General features: G+C 41.3%; 1 protein-coding gene and 1 non-coding gene across 5 annotated transcripts in view; both read right to left on the reverse strand.

Moving 5' to 3' along the window:
• Window positions 1-14,704, reverse strand: part of ASTN2 (astrotactin 2) — a 1,047,916-nt gene that overhangs the window by 783,975 nt on the left and 249,237 nt on the right. The gene's annotated exons all lie outside the window — the stretch shown is intronic.
• Window positions 6,362-6,433, reverse strand: TRNAS-AGA (transfer RNA serine (anticodon AGA)). Its single transcript has one exon. It is a non-coding gene; the product is annotated as a tRNA-Ser (tRNA).

Here is a 14,704-nt window from a genome sequence, read left to right on the forward strand (position 1 = left end):
GTGGGCTTCCCAGGAAGGTGGCTCTAGTAAAGAATCTACCTGCCAATGCAGGAGATACAGATTCTATCGTGGGTTGAGAAGATGCTCTGGAGTAGGAAATGCCAACCCACTCCAGTATTCTTGCCTGGAAAATTCCTTGGACAGAGGAGCCTGGCGGACTACAGTCCATGGGGCCATAAAGAGTTGGGCATGACTGAGTGATCGAGCACACGGGGCATGGACATGATAGATTCCACATTTACAGAGAGACAGGAGCCTGGCTGTGTCTCTGCTGCTGGTTCCACAGAGCAGGGAGCGTGGATCTGAACGTGACTCAGAGGTGTTCGTGACCACACTGTCTCCACTGGCCACAGCATGCTCGGGCCCCGGACGCTAAAAGGATATGTGCTCTCAGCAACATCCAAGACCACTAACTTTGGAGTAATCTCTGATGACATTAGGACCTTTGAAGGAATTCAAACCCAGTAAAGCCAAAATAAATAAATAAGAGCACAGAAAGAAAAAGGAAACGTAGAATAGAAACAGTTGTTTTAGCACACCCGACTGAAATGCTCACAGGGATGTGATGTCCACCAGAGTACAAGAAAGAGGGTAACTGTCCTGTACTAACAGTAAAGGCTAGAGCAAAGCTGCCTCCCCAGGTTCCGGGCCTAACTGTGGCCTAGAGAAAGGCTGTTCAACCTCTCTGTGCATGAATTCGTCCACCTGTAAAACAGGAATTATTTCCAAGAACTGACATTAAGGTAAGGCAAGTTAATCCGGGTACATGTTTAGCACTGTACCTGGCTTAGAGTGAAAGATCATAAAGATGAGTGTTTGGGAGATTGGATACATACATTTTGGTAAATTCATGTAACCAAATATTGCACCGCAATATAAGAGAATAAATTATTGGTACCAGTAGTAACATGGATGCATCTTGCACATGATATGTTGAATAAAAAGAAGCCAGACACAAGAGTGCACCCGTGTAGGATCCCGTACATATAAAGAACAGGAAAAACCAACTGATGGTAAAAGTCAGAATATTGGGTACTTTTGAGAGCCCATCTTACAGCTGCCCACAAGAACTTCCTGTGATGATAAAGTTGTTCACATTCTGTACTGTTCAAGGCAGTAGGCACCATTAAAAGCAAAGGTACACGTGATTACTAAGGATCTGAAATGTGGTCTATGCAACCAAGGACCTGGACGTTTGAGTTTAATCAATTATAATTAATTTAAACGGCCACATACAGCTAGTGGCCAGAGTTGAGAGAGCCCAGTCTGAATCTTCACCTGGACGCTGGTGACAGGACTATAGGCATATACTAGGAAAATGTATCAAGGATATACTTAAGATTTGCGCCATTTACAGGCTATACAGGAATTCTCCTTCAAAAGTTAGTAAGGGTTATTAATCTAACTGCACTACCTCATCCGGTCCTCACAAGCTCAAGCAATGCGGGAGAAGCCCTACTGTGCCCATTTCTGCAGTGGCCACACTGAGGGGTCCTGATTTGTCCATACTGCTGTAGCTTATAGATGGCAGGGTAGGCAGCAAGCCCACCCAAGCCCTTCACAGATGGGAAAAAAGGCATCTCAAAGTGACCTGCTGAGATGATCCCGTTCAACAACTGATTCATTCAATGCACATTTTTCAAGCACCTGCTGAGTGCCAGGCGGTGTTCCAGGTGTTTGGAATGAAGCAGAGGACAAAGCAGGGATAAATGCTGGCTTTCCTGGAGCTCACATCAGACATCTTTGCTCACCTCACTCTGGCCACCTTACCATGGACCAGATCAACTGAAATCAGACTTAACTAAGCATCTATTAGTTATCAGATAACCCCAGATATCATTCCTGATACCCTCTGAGCTCAATAGCCTACTTGTGTTCTGAGTCCTGGCCCTTTCATTTATAAGACAAGGGATGGAAGAATGCACCCTAGAGAAATACTATCTAAAAGAAAGAAAAAAAGGACCATCAGCAATACAGATATTAGTGATTTAATGATAAAAAAAAAATCAACTCCCTACAAAAAATTAACAGTCTTAAACTTTATTCATTTAGCAATGCAGTCCTCCAACATAAAAGAACACAAATTGTCAGAAATAAGAGAATTAACTAGTCTACCAGTCTAGATTTTGATTGGGAAGATTTTAGGACTTCTGTCTCAGAAAGAAGAACCGAAAAAAGGGAAAAAAAAATATATATATATATGGCAGATGAATACTGGGACGTAGAAATTTTGGTCAATAAAATTTAACAGGCAAGATTAATGATTATACATGACTATTTTGTCTGATAATTAGGAGATGTATGATGTTTCTCAAACACACAGGAATCATTGATAAAAGTAGCCATGGCCTAGGGTACAAAGCAAATCTCAGCAGAGAATTAAGGATAGTATCCACATCATATTTTCTGACAAAGTATATTAAAATTAGAGTCATATAAAAAAGCTTTTTAAAAACATATGTTCAGAAATTTAAACAAAAACAAAAAAATTTAAACAAAAAGCATTCAAAAACAAAGAAATCTGTAAAATATTTAGGACTAAAGAGCAACATGTACATTACAGAGCAAATCCTGACATCTAGAGATTAAAACAATACTTAGAAGAAAGTTAACTATTTAATGCAAACATCAGTAAGAGAAAAAGATTGAAAATTAATGACCTAGGCTTTTGATTCAATTGTTTAAAAGAGAATACTAGAGTAAAAATAAAGGATATAGAACGTACATGTAGTTGCCACGAGAGGATGGGTGGGGGAGGGATGGATTGGGAGTTTGGGATTAGCAGATGTAACCTATTATATACAGAATGGAGAAACAACAAGATCCTAGTGGATAGCATAGGGAACCATAGTCAATATCTTGTAATAAAACATAATGGAAAAGAATATGACAAAGAATGAACATATATGTATAACTGAATCACTTTGCTGTACAGAAGTTAACACAATATTGTAAATCAACTATAGTTCAATAAATTTAAAAAAGGATATGCAAAGAATAAAATTTAGATAACATAAATTAATAAGAAAAGAAATAACATCAAGTTTCAACAAACTGTGGCCAAATTAAAAAATATTAATACAACAGATATAACACAAAAATGATTGAGAGAAGATGCCCAAATAATCCCACATCTCGAATTAAAATGAGGGCATAATTATAGGTACTGCTTTATTCACTATGCCAAAGCCTTTGACTGTGCGGATTACAACAAACTATGGAAAATTCTTAAAGAGATGGGAATATCAGACCACCTGACCTGCCTCCTGAGAAATCTGTATGCAGGTCAAGAAGCAACAGTTCTAACTGGACGTGGAAAAAAGGCCGTTTCCAAAGTGGGAAAGGAATATGTCAAGGCTGCATATTGTCACACAGCTTATTTAACTTAAATGCAGAGTACATCATGTGAAATGCCGGGCTAGATGAAGCACAAGTTGGAATCAAGATTGTCGAGAGAAATATCAGTAACTTTAGATACACAGATGACACCACCCTTATGACAGAAGACAAAGAAGAACTAAAGAGCCTCTTGATGAAAGTGAAAGAGGAAAGTATAAAAGTTGGCTTGAAACTCAACATTCAGAAAACTAAGATCTGGTCCCATCACTTCATGGGAAATAGATGGGGAAACAATGGAAACAGTGACAGACTTTATTTTTTTGGGCTCCAAAATCACTGCAGATGGTAATGGCAGCCATGAAATTAAAAGATGCTTCTTCCTTGGAAGAAAAGCTATGACCAACCTAGAGAGCATGTTAAAAGGCAGAGACATTACTTTGCCAACAAAGGTCAGTCTAGTCAAAGCTATGGTTTTTCCAGTAGTCATGTATGGATGTGAAAGTTGGACTATAAAGAAATGTGAGCACCGAAGAATTGATGTTTTTGAACTGTGCTGTGGGAGAAGACTCTTGAGAGTCCCTTGGACTGCAAGGAGATCCAACCAATCCATCCTAAAGGAAATCAGTCTTGAATATTCATTGCAAGGACTGATGCTGAAGCTCCAATACTTTGGTCACCTGATATGAAGAACTGACTCATTGGAAAAGACCCTGATGCTGGGAAAGATTGGGGGCAGGAGGAGAAGGGGACGACAGAGGATGAGATGGTTGGATGGCATCACTGACCTGATGGACATGAGTTTGAGCAAGCTCCAGGAGTTGGTGATGGATAGGGAGGCCTGGCGTGCTGCAGTCCATGGAGTCGCAAAGAGTCAGACACTACTGAGTGACTGAACTGAACTGAGAGATGTCAGATATCTATACTAAGTCGTACATATTACATACATATATATACACACATATTTATAACACAAAACATTATGTCCATAATGGTACAACACAGATAAAAATCAATGATTCTAAGTTGTCTCGAAAACCACAAGTCTTATGGACTCTGTGGGAGAGGGAGAGGGTGGGGAGATTTGCGAGAATAGCATTGAAACATGTATAATATCATGTATGAAACAAGTCTCCAGTCCAGGTTCAATGCACGGTACTGGATGCTTGGGGCTGGTGCACTGGGACGACCCAGAGGGAGGGGAGGGGAGGGAGGAGGGAGGAGGGTTCAGGATGGGGAACACGGGTATACCTGTGGTGGATTCATTTTGATATTTGGCAAAACTAATACAATATTGTAAAGTTTAAAAATAAAATAAAAATTAAAAAAACAAAACAAAAAACAAAACCACAAGTTATTTAAGAATAAATAAATGACTGAAATAGGCATATAAATATCTGAATCAGTAGACAGAATTTACCATCTAACATAAAGATGGACACAAATATCAGGCCCAGATAGTAACAGTTTTAAGCATACGTATTTAGTCGCTCAGTCTTGCCCAATTCTGCCACCCATGACTATAGTCCACCAGGTTCCTCTGTCCATGGGGATTCTCCAGGCAAGAATACTGGAGTGGGTTGCCACACCCTCATCCAGGGGATCTTCCCAACCCAGAGATCAAAGCCAGGTCTCCTGCATTGCAGGCAGATTCTTTACCATCGAGCCACCAGGGAAGCCCAGTTTTAAGCATAAATTCTAACAAATGTTAGAATTTCACACAGTAATTACACATTTGAGTATGTTTAACAGCATGACAGAATAAGAGGAAAGGCTGTTTAAACTCATATTTTATAAAGCTAGGATAATGTTGGTACTGAAACTTGTCTAAGGTATTAGAAAATGTAAGGATGGTTTACTAATACTAATATACATGTATATGTAGAACGTATATGTATGTAGAGACACCACACAATCAGGTTAAAAGGGAAAATACAACCATCTCACTTGATACAGAAAGGCTATTTAGTAACATGTAACCCAAAATCATAATTTTTTAAATTAATATGCTAAAGCTAGAAGAGAAATTTCCTTATTAAAAGCTTACCAACCCCATTGCAGCATTTCCCTGGTGGCTCAGCTGGTAAAGAATCCACCCACAGTGCAGGAGACCTGGGTTTGATCCCTGTGTTGGGAAGATCCCCTGGAGAAGGGAAAGGATACCCACTCCAGTAGAACTGCCTGGAGAATTCCATAGACAGAGAAGCCTGGCAGGCTATAGTTCACAGGGTCACAAAGAGTTGGACAGGACTCAGAAACTTCAAAAAAAGAAAAAAAAAAAACTTTGCTATGTGATTATCTATGAAAGTGCAAGTGAAGTCGCTCAGTCGTGTCCGACTCTTTGCGACCCCATGGACTGTAGCCTACGAGGCTCCTCTGTCTATGGGATTTTCCAGGCAATAGTCCTGGAGTGGGGTGCCGTATCTACGGAACACTACAGAAACATAACGCATAATGGAAGGGTTTTAGTATTCTTCCCCTTAAAGTCATGAACAAAAATGACTGTCCATGCAAAAGGAGAAGAGAAAACAAAGATAAGATAGTATACAGATTTTCAAAGTGACTGTTAATGGTATAGAATATGATTTTTTTTACACAGAAAAATCCATAGGTAAAAAAAATAATAAAATAATTACTCATATTTTGGGATTCAATGAAAAACCAGAATATCTATACACAGGAAAGCAAAAATTAAGATATACAATAAAAATGAAAAGATACAATTTGCAATAATAATAGAAAGTGGGGATGCTACTGGAAGTTAAATATAATAAACAGGGTATGATAGGTGTATGGATAAAGCTTCTAAAGCTCTATTCAAAGACATAAAAGAAGACAAAGAAAGAGACCTATTATTTCAAGGATGGGAAGTCTGAGTTTTGTGAGTTTTGCAAAAAAGTGAAGTCGCTCAGTCATGTCCAACTCTTTGCAACCCCATGGACTGTAGCCTACCAGGCTCCTCCCTCCATGGGATTCTCCAGACAAGAGTACTAGAGTGGGTTGCCATTTCCTTCTCCAGGGGATCTTCCCAACCCAGGGATCGAACCCGGGTCTCCTGCATTCTAGGCAGACGCTTTAACCTCTGAGCCACCAGGGAACCAATCTGTAAATTTTATGTAATCACTATACCAATCACAGCAAAATGTTTCCTAAAATGGGAGAAAGTTATCTTAAAATTCACCCAGAAGAGTAAAGAGAGAAGAGCAGCTAAGATATTTAAGTGAGAACAGTGAGGAGCCCTGCCCTATCTGATACCATTATAAAATTATAAGACATTATAAAATTTTAGTAATTAAAAGCAGAATGTTGCTAGAGCACAGATCAATAAGTAGGCCAGTAAAAAGGAAGCAATCTCAGAAACTGTCCTCTACAGACAGAAACTTGTTATATGACAGTGATGTTATGAACCAGTGGAGTAAAGACGCAGAGATGGACTCTTAGGGGAGCTGACATAAAAACCAGCTATCCACGTGAAGCATAAAGCCATTAGTCTCTAAATCATACCATATACAAACAAACCCATATCTAAAGATTCAGGTATCAAGCCAAATCTTAAGAATTTAGAATAAGTGAAAGTGAAAGTCACTCAGTAGCGTCAGACTCTTTGTGAGCCCATGGACTATACAGTCCATGGAATCCTCCAGGTCAGAATACTGGAGTGGGTAGCCCTTCCCTTCTCTAGCGGATCTTCCTAAAAAATACAGGAACATTATTAAAACATGCCAAGAGTGAAAGACTTTTTTCCATCATTCACAAGAAATATGAATTAGAAATAAAAATAATTTATATAGCATTGTAGTGAAAATTATAAAAATGAGGAGATTACTCTAAAAAAAATTAATATATAAGTCATAGATTGGAAGAAAGTATTTTCAAATGACAAAGGGTAACTTATTTTTCTTAATTTGGTTATTATCAATAAGAAAAAATAACCGACTAGAAAAATATGCTATTTGGATATAAATGTGGAAATTGACAGAAAAATAAGCTTTAATAAAAGATATTAGCAATCTCTAACATGCAAATTAAATAACCATTAGAATCATAATTTCATTTGAAGGACAAAATATAAGCTGTTGATAATAAGTATTGTTAGAGCTTGGGAAAACATGAATTATATACACTGCTGGCCTGAGTGTGATAAAATATAAAATTTTAAAGCACGGGAGACCAGCCCAGATATGATCATAAAGTAAAAGAATAAACATTCAAATAGAAGGGAAACATCAAGTCTAGGGAAGTGAGGAATGCAAGCAATGGAGAAAATTATTTAACTGTTTCATTTAGCATTTTATTTATAAAAATATATCTGATGTACAGTGGCTGACTTTATTTTTCTGGGCTCCAAAATCACTGCGGATGGTGACTGCAGCCATGAAATTAAAAGACGCTTGCTCCTTGGAAGGAAAGTTATGACCAACCTAGACAGCATATTAAAAAGCAGAGACATTACTTTGCCAACAAAGGTCTGTCTAATCAAGGCTATTGTTTTTCCAGTAGTCATGTATGGATGTGAGAGTTGGATTATAAAGAAAGCTGAACACCAAAGAATTGATGCTTTTGAACTGTGTTGTTGCAGAAGACTCTTGAGAGTCCCTTGGACTGCAAGGAGATCCAACCAGTCCATTCTAAAGGAGATCAGTCCTGGGTGTTCATTGGAGGGACTGATGTTGAAGCTGAAACTCCAATACTTTGGCCACCTGATGCGAAGAGCTGACTCATTTGAAAAGACCCTGATGCTGGGAAAGATTGGAGGCAGGAGGAGAAGGGGATGACAGATTATTAAGTGGTTGGATGGCATCACTGACTCAATGGACGTGGGTTTGGGTAAACTCTGGGAGTTGGTGATGGACAGGGAGGCCTGGCATGCTGCAGTTCATGGGGTCGCAGAGAGTCAGACACGACTGAGCGACTGAACTGATGTATACTACAAAATATTTATATTTGTTCTAATTCAGTGGTAAGACTATATATGTAGCATATATACGACATATATTGTTGTTCAGTCACTATGTTGTGTCCAATTCTTTGTGACTCTGTGGACCATAGTCTGCCAGACTCCTCTGTCTCTGGAATTTTCCAGGCAAAAATACTGGAGTCACCATTTCTGTCTCCAGGGAATCTTCCTGGTGCAGGGGTCGAACACATGTCTTCTGCATTGGCAGGTGAATTCTTTACGACTGAACCATCAGGGAAGCCATATATATTTGTATTTATATATTTATATCATGTATATACATATATTGTATTATACACTGTTACATGGTTAAAATACACTTTATTACATGATCTAAAATAAAATATACTTTCAGAGAATTTTAAAGAAAGATGTAATCCACAAGAAAGAGCAACAGATATAAGGATATAAAGATCAACCCAAGGGAAAGAGCACTAATCAAAAGTAACATAAAAATGAACACTTCCTAGAGTTGCAGCTTCATATGAGACTCTGAGCATCCCAGCAGATAACACAGAGAAGAGAAATTAGTTACAAGCTTCAGACATCCATAAGATTAATATAATCACCTGGCCAGAGAACTCAGGTACCTTGGTTCTGATTTCTGAGGTCAAAGTTCATGTCTGCTGCCCTGGGTTAGTTATTAAACAATACCCTCAACTGGTTTAATTGAGGGTATTAAACAAGTTTAATTTCTGAGAGGAAAATTTCTGAGACCCCCTCAGAAATAAGAGTGGATTGTGGCAAGGGCTAATGATAAAAATGGTCCCTGGGCAGGCCAAGCCATGGTACTAAACAGTGCATATTTTTGTTGTTCAATCGCAGTCATGTCTGACTTTTTACAATCCCACAGACTACAGTATGCCAGGCTTCCCTGTCCTCCACCACTTCCTGTAGTTTGTTCAAAGTCGTGTTCATTGAATCCATGATGCCATCCAACCATCTCATCCTCTGTCACCCCTTTCTCTCTCCTGCCCTCAATCTTTCCCAGCATCAGTGTCTTTTCCAATGAGGCAGCTGTTCGAATCAGGTGGCCAAAGTATTGGATGGAGCTTCAGCTTTAGCATCAGTCCTTCCAATGAATATTCAGGACTGATTTCCTTTAAAGATTGACCGGTTTGATCTCCCTGCTGTCCAACAGACTCTCAAGAGTCTTCTCCAGCAGCACAGTTAGAAAGCATCAGTTCTTTGGTGCTCAGCCTCCTTTATGGTCCAGCTCTCACATCCGTACATGACTAGTAGAAAAACCATAGCTTTGACTTTACATACATTTGCCGTTAAAGTGACGTCTCTACAATGTCGAGGTTGGTCACAGCTTTTCTTTCAAGGAGCAAGCATCTTTTAATTTCATGGCTGCAGCTCCGTCCTCAGTGAATTTGGAGCCCAACATCTGCCACTGTTCCCACGTTTTCCCCATCTATTAGAGCTTTTTAAATACTTACAGTGAGCTTTATTTTATGATTGCCTTTCATGTATGAGAAAATTAAGGGGAAAAGAGGTAAACAGCTTGCCTCTGCCCCATAGCTATCAAGTGGAAAAGCCTGGAAGAGAACTTAGACAGTCTGGCTCCCCATTACTCTGACTTAACGGCATTATAGCAAAGCCAGTTACATAAAAGTCATTTCGTGATCTTAAAGTCCCCGTGTGCGGCTGCCTGAAGGTCTGCCTTTTCCAGCAACTGAAACCAGGGCTCATGACTCCTAATTCTGTCCGGGAATTGTTTGACTGACTGATGAAGCCGTAAATCTATTTTTGCCACAAAATTGGAAGATATCTTGAATTTTGCAAATCATTTTAGGGGAACACTCAAGCATGAAACAACTCAAACATTAAAATCCCCCTACTTTGGAGAGAAGTGAACAAATGGTATATCCTCATTCAGTGGACCATGGGTATAAATTCTCACCACTGAGTATCCTTAATTAGGGAGTATTACAAGTGTAATTAACACAGAGCACACAATAAGTACTCATTGTGTGCACAGCAGTGGTAACTGTTACTGTTATATGCAGCCATCTCCTAACTGTTCTCCCAGCTTCTGCATTTATGCCCTGCAGTCTCTACACTCCACCAGCATCATAAATTTGAACTCACTGCTGCCTTGCTCTACACTCTCCAGTGTCTGCAGATCACACTTAGAAAACCCCAGCTCTTCGCCATCACCCCTAGGGCCTGGTGTAACCTGGCCCCACATGAAGTGTCTAATCTCATAGCCTATAATTCTCCCCCTTTCTCATTCTGCTCCATCCCCACTGTGCCCGCATCATTGGAATTTATTTTAAAGTTTTGGGAGCCATGCTCTCAGACTGGCTATCTTCTCTGTAATAACAGAGCCTTAACTCTTCGCGCTTTACGCCCCTACCCACCATTCACTTATCACTGCCCTGCACCGAAGTGTGTACAGGTGGATTCCTGGGATTAATGTTTGTCTTTCCCCCACTGCCCTATTAGAATGTAGCTCCTGAGCACAAGGACTTGTCAATTTTGATGGTTGCTCTGTCCCTTCCGTCTGAAGTGTGCCTGGCACACAGGAGGCACTCAGTGAGTGTTGAAGAAAAGGAGGGGGAGGAAGCATTCAGTTAGGATTTATGACCGATTCTTGGACAGAGTTTTAGACATAACTGTGTGCTCAACCCTGACAGCATCATAGGGTAGACTGGATTCACCCCCAGCTCCTAAGGACAAGAAAAAATGTGCCTGCAATGCCAGGGGATATCATTGACAAAAACTGGAAATGCCCCTCATCAACTGCTTGGAACACAACAAGAAGTGGCACTGTGGATGCCCGGTAGGGCAAGGTTCAGCCTGGCACCAGACTCCTCACACTTAGATCTAATTAACAACAACCCAGAGAAGGAGGCCACCGGGGAATCAGAGCACTCAACACTGCAAAAACAGCATCTGCAGGGGGACAGGGCTGGGCCCAACTGGGCTACATCAGTGGTACTGGCCGTAATTAAGCTGTTAGATCCCCACCGCTGCAGCCAGGATGCTGCTGCACCACCATCCACAGATGGGGCCGTCCAGGGGGAGGCTGACAGCTGAGCCGCCTCCAGGCTTCTCAGAGCCCTTCTGTCCCTCTCCTTTCTTTATTTTTGTCAACATGGTAGGCAAGACTGAGACTCCCCAGTTAAGAGGAGTAACAGATAAATTCACAGGCACACAACACTTTACAGTCTACTTAACTCCATTCAGTCCAGTTCAGCCGCTCAGTCGTGTCCGACTTTGTACCCCTTGGACGGCAGCACACCAGGCTTCCCTGTCCATCACCAACTCCCAGAGCTTGCTCTAACTCATATCCATTGAGTCAGTGATGCCATCCAACCATCTGATCCTCTGTCGTCCCCTTCTCTTCCTGCCTTCAGTCTTTCCCAGCATCAGGGTCTTCTCAAATGAGTCAGTTTTTCATATCAGGTGGCCAATGTATTGAAGCTTCAGCTTCAACATCAGTCTTTCCAATGAATATTCAGGGTTGATTTCCTTTAGGATGGACTCATTTGATCTCCTTGCAGTCCAAGGGACTCTCAAGAGTCTTCTCCAGCACCACAGTTCAAAGGCATCAATTCTTTAGCACTCAGCTTTCTTTATGGTCCAACTCTCACATCCATACATGACTACTGGAAAACCATAGCTTTGACTAGATGGATCTTTGTCTGCAAAGTAATGTCTCTGCTTTTTAATATGCTGTCTAGGCTGGTCATAGCTTTTCTTCTAAGGAGCAAGAAACTTTTAATTTCATGGCTGTAGTCACCATCTGCAGTGATTTTAGAGTCCAAGAAAATAAAGTCTGTTACTGTTTCCATTGCTTCCCCATCTATTTGCCATGAAGTGATGGGCAAAGGATGCCATGATCTTAGTTTTTGAATGTTGAGTTTTAAGCCAGCCTTTTCACTCTCCTCTTTTACTTTCATCAAGAGGCTCTTTTAGTTCCTCTTTGCTTTCTACCATAAGGGTGTGTAAACTCCACTAGCTTATCTGTTTATTCAACCAATAAGTATGAGGACTTACTGGATGTCAGGAAATATTCCAAATGCTGGGACAGATCTCCCAATTCCAACTCTCTCTCTCTCTCTTTTTTTTTTTTTTTAATTTTTTTGATGTGGACCTCTTTTTAAAAGTCTTTATTGAATGATACAACATTTTTTCTGTTTCACATTTTTGGGTTTTGGCCGTGAGGCCAGTGGGATCTCAGCTCCCTGACTGAGGGTCAAACATTAGAAAGTGAAGTATTAGTCACTGGGCTACCAGGGAAGTCCCACAGATTCCAACTCTCTTGGAGTTTATTTTCTAGTTTTGGAAAGGCAACACTGTATATGTGTATGGTATATATGTGAAGTGAAGTGAAAGTGATGAAGTCATGTCCAACTCTTTGCGATCCCATGGACTATATAGCTCCTCTGTCTGTGGAATTCTCCAGGTAAAAATACTGGAGTGAGTTTCCTTCTCTAGGGGATTTTCCTGACCCAGGGATCAAACCTGGGTCTCCTGCATTGGCAGGCGGATTCTTTACCATCTGAGCCATCAGGGAAGCCATATATATATCATGCTACATGTGTGTGTGTGTGTGTGTGTGTGTGTGTATACACACACATATATCTGTATATAAATATGCATGCAATATATGTGTGTATAAATATCACATGAAATAAACATATCAGATATTTTATCTATACCACCAGCTAGAGATAATCAAGCCCGCATATTATTATACTATGTGTATCTCCCACATGATGGAACAGACTTTCCAAGAGGTGAAAAGGACTATGGAGTGGGAGACGCCATCCTAACACAGAAGCCCATGGTTTGTAATGATAGAAAAGAGACAAGGTTTATTTTCCTTGCTCCAAAAAGATGGTCTCTTGTCTTCTTGCCATGCATTTATGCACTCTCCTTTGCCCTCTATTTCTTTCTTTCCCTCCGCAAAGCAAGGTGCAAGGGAAGGACCCCAGGGGTGCCCCTTCCCCAACTGCCTGTTGCAACCAAGGTTGCTGGGGAAGGGGAGTGACAGGATCTTCCTGACTCTCATGTCCCTAACCCCAGATTTCCCTCCCTGACTCACTGCAGATGCATCACTCACATCTGTGGAAAATCAGTGGTTAGGGACTTACTTTACTCTCCTCCACTTATATTTCACCATCTCCTCACCTCAGACACCTTCACCCTCTTTACCTTTCCTCTTACAGATATAGGACTGCTTCCTAGGTGGCTCAGTCATTAAAAAAAAAAAAAAAAATCCATCTGCCAATGCAGGAGAGGCAGGAGAGTGAAGTTTGATCCCTCGATTGGGAAGATACCCTGGAGGAGGAAATGGCAACTCACTCCAGTATTCTTGTCTGGAGAACCCCATGGACAGAGGAGCCTGGCGGGCTACAGTCCACGGGGTTGCAGAGTTGGACACAACTGAGCACCCACACATGCACAAGAGTACAGGAAGCAGGAAGAGAACAGGAAGCCCCTCAGAGATCACTGGGACTCATTTATCCGATGGGGGAACTGAGGTCCGGAGTAGGGCGGCCAAGTCAAGTCACATGGCACATCTGTAAGAAGAGCTCAGAGTCAACTCGGGAGGTCCACTCCCAGAAAAACCCTGTGGTGTCCACCAGCGAGTGCCAACTCCTCATCTCTCACCTGGATTACAGTGGTCATCTGCCTCAGTCTCCCTGCCGTTATTCTAATCCACGCTTATTGCGCCAGTTCAGTAGTCCTCCTGGGAAGGAAAGTAACTGGGCATGGTTGAGCAAAAGTTTTTTCACTGCCCAGTGCATTGCAGGCAAAGTCCAAGGTCCCTGTGGTCCAGCCTCTGTGTCCAACGCTAGTCTGCTCCTGCTGTTCACGCCCCCTTGCTCCAGCCACTCTGGACTTCCTACAGCTCCTGGAATGTACCATCTTTTCTTAGGTGCCTCAAGGACTTTGCACATCCCCCCTTGCCCCTTGGGTTAACTGATGAGGTTCTTATCTACCAGATGTCACCTTTCCAGGGAAGCCTTCCCTGGCACCCTTGGCACAGTTAAATGCTCCTCTAATATCTGTTCATCTCTATATTTCAGCACCTTTCCCAGCAATAATTTATGGATCTCTCACTATGCATGAAGCACCATTCTAAATACCTTACATGGCACATCTCATTTAATCCTCATAGAGATTTTTCAAAAGGGTATTCCGATGTACCTGTTTCAGAAATGGGGAAACTGCAGCCCAGAGAGGTTAAGTAACTTGCCCCAGGTCACAGAGCTGGTGAATGTCAGAGCTAAGATTGTACACTGGCCCCACTCTCAAATATATGTCATGCTGCTGTGAATACCTGTTGAGCCAAATCTCTCAAATACAGGAACCATCAAAGATGTTCATCCCCAGAGAACCCCAGCACTTGGCCCAGCGACTCAAGTCTCCGCATGGAGTGTATACTGTGCA

Source organism: Bos taurus, chromosome 8 (assembly GCF_002263795.3).
Source record: "Bos taurus isolate L1 Dominette 01449 registration number 42190680 breed Hereford chromosome 8, ARS-UCD2.0, whole genome shotgun sequence".
Taxonomy (NCBI): Eukaryota; Metazoa; Chordata; class Mammalia; order Artiodactyla; family Bovidae; genus Bos; species Bos taurus.